We start from the raw sequence: 3232 nt of genomic DNA, 5'->3' as shown, positions 1-3232 counted from the left end.
TTTTTGATTATTATCCTTAAACATTATCCTCTCGTATATAACACTTATTATACAATGTTTAATGTTACATAAATAATCATGGAATTTTTATTGATATTCATAAAATATTCATAAATATATGCACATAAAATAATGAATAAACTCTTTTATTAAATAAATAATTAATATCATATTACATCTTATGCTTATAGGACAACATTCCCAACATATGCATCCCTAGGAATTCCACTTGGCTCTGTCCTATCTGGTTCTTCTTTTCGGAAAGCATGATTCCATGCTTATCTATGATTTGATGGAACTGGGCCAGAAGGGTCTTATGGGCTTCTTCGTCTTTTGAGAACAGAATGATGTCATCTATGTAGATTAAGGCACTGTACAGAATGGGCTCAAAGATTTGGGCCATCGTTCGTTGGAACAGAGATGGAGCCGTCTTGAGTCCAAATGGCAAAACTTGCCATTGGTACTGTGCATCTGGAATACAAAAGGCCGTTTTGGGCCTATCCCTTAGATCAATTCCTAGTTGCCAGAATGTTCCTTTGAGATCAAACTTTGAGAAAACTTGGGCTTCTTTTAAGTGAGTGAACAGGGAGCTGGTTCTAGGAATAGGAAATTTATCATCATTCAGGAACAGGTTCAAAGGCTTATAGTTAATTACGAGCCTTTTCTTTCCACGGACCTGTTCAGATCTTTTATCCACATAGAAGGCCTGGCAAGCCCAATCTGATTTCGTGGGCTCGATCAATCCTTACTTGAGAAGTTGGGCACATTCTTATCGAGCTAGGGCCAAATTTGATGGGGTCATCCCTGGATGGGTGGCCTTGGTTGGATTGATGTCTTCGTTCTTCTTGAAAGGTAGCTGGATGAAGAACTTCTGGTTTTTCCATAAAGGACTGGGATGTTGGAACTGTTCATGGTTGTCAGCACAAACACTTCAGAAGTTTATCTTTGATATCTTCATATTCAATTAGAGCTTCCTTAATTGAGAACATTTTTGGAATGGTAGAGTAGGGCTTGAACTGCCTCTTGTACTTCAATCCTGTAGGAAGGATTTGGAGTTTCTATGCTTGGCAGTATACATCCATTATGATGAGTAGATCCTTGTCTGGGAGTGAACTCCTAAGGATTCTTGTCCATATGATACATCCAGGGAAGAACTTGATTCCGATCTTATGCTTGGAAATCAGTTATGTCTTAAACACCTAATCATCTGCAGCTTTGAAGTATTTGATGTGTGGTATCCAGTATTCTTGTGGGAGAACCTTTGGATTCATCATCATTCTTCCTGCCCCAGTATCCATGTAAGCAATCAGGTTTACTGGATTGTCATATTTCGAGGTCAGGATCTGGACTTCGACATTTGGTAGAGGAGGAGTCGGGACGGTTATGAAACATTGTTCCATATTATAGACTGGATGTGGTAGTCTATGTCTTCCTCTTCGTAGTCTCCTAAGCCAGGATCATCATAGTTTGAGTCTGGAATGGCAAAGACTGTGTCCATGTCTGGATCGTCTTGCACAGAGAATAGTGATTCTAGGTCAGCATCATCATCGTCTCGATATGTCGAGCTGGCTTGTAATTGCTAGATGATTCTGGCTGACTTTGTGGACTTTTCTGGACAATTCTTTGTATAGTGTCCTTTTTTCCCGCAGTTAAAACATCGGTCTGATTTAGGATTGCCACGTTTCTTTCTTTTAAAGAAACGGAATTTTTTCCCTTTTTTTTGTCAGACTTTTTTGACCTTCGAGATCGCTTTAAGGAACTGTCATGAGATTTCTTTGAAGGGCTACAGGAGCACTTGTTGTCCTTGCATTTGATCTGCAGGTAAGGCTTATTGCATGCTTTTTTGAACTTATTCCTTTCCTTTATCATGGAAGAGAATAGTTCTTGCGTCTCACAGAGTTTGTTGAGAGCTGCCAATGCCAATTGATGAATTTCTCCGATGGAGATATCCTTCATTTTCTTTTTTGTGGCAAGGAGAGATCTCTGGAGTTCGGGTTGTAGCTCTTGTGGTAGTGATGACATGTACACTTGTCGGAGGTTAGGGTCATTGAACCCATTCAGCATATAGTGCCGTCGTGACATCCTTTGATAATGAAACTCAATGTCCTTCCTTTTCAGGGAACAACACTTCATTTCAAAATACTCTTGGCGCGTATGTTTGTCAATGAGGTTGTAGTCTCCGATGAACTCTTGGTATATGAGTCCAAGTATTCATACTGCAGTGTCTGCTTTGATGAATTGGAGTTGCCTGTATCCTCCAAGGCTCTGGAACCAGTTTCTGAGAGTTCCTGTGAATCTAGAGGCAAACTCTCTGAGGATAATCTGGAGTTCAATTCCAGGCTTTGTCATCTGGAGGTCGATCCATGCTCCGAATTCATTCATTTTTTCTCTCCATTGGTCTAGAGGGACACTATCAAAAGTAAACCATGGGCCAGCTACTGGCTTGGAGAATGTTCCTTCTGATTGTTGTTGAATGTCAAGAGGTTCTTCGACTATGGGAGATGTCTCCCTAGTTTCTCTTGTGGATTCTCCCATTTCTGTTTGGGTCTGATGTGTTGGGAATGGTGTCCTAGAAGCATAAGATGTAATAGGATATTTATTATTTATTTAATAAAATAGTTTATTCATCATTTTATGTGCATATATTTATGAATATTTTATTAATATCAATAAAAATTCCATGATTATTTATGTAACCTTAAACATTGTATATAAGTGTTATATACAAGAGGATAATGTTTAAGGATAATAATAAAAAAAAAGCAATGTTCATAATGAATTTAATTAAAGTTCAGAATCTTTAATTAAAACATTATTAATACATGTCATTCCCATTTAGAATGGAACGGTGTTATCCGTACTGTTAATATGGTGAGATATTGAATGAGTGTATTTCACATAATGAAATTATGTGGAACAAGGACACAGACACAATATGAATTTCTAATAATTTCGTTAAGTATAGAAATTCTAATTGAGTCTACCGATGGTCATATATAGGATGGTCTTAATCATGAGTTCTTAACAGACTCTTATTTATGGATTTGTGTCTTTTGATTTACTCGGTACGGATTCTGAGATCCTGAATCCTATTCCTTGTATTTTGGAGACATGATGAAGTAGGTAGCCGGGAATGTTATTACACGAGATGGAATCCATTCCTTCTTAAAAAAGAAGTAGATAAATAATTCTCTTGAGGGTTGATTCGGTACTTGGACTAGTAGCAGCTCCG

This window comes from Morus notabilis, unplaced genomic scaffold (assembly GCF_000414095.1).
Source record: "Morus notabilis unplaced genomic scaffold, ASM41409v2 Scaffold507, whole genome shotgun sequence".
Classification (NCBI taxonomy): domain Eukaryota; kingdom Viridiplantae; phylum Streptophyta; class Magnoliopsida; order Rosales; family Moraceae; genus Morus; species Morus notabilis.
The sequence above is the reverse complement of the archived record's forward strand: the minus strand, read 5'-3'. Positions refer to the sequence as shown.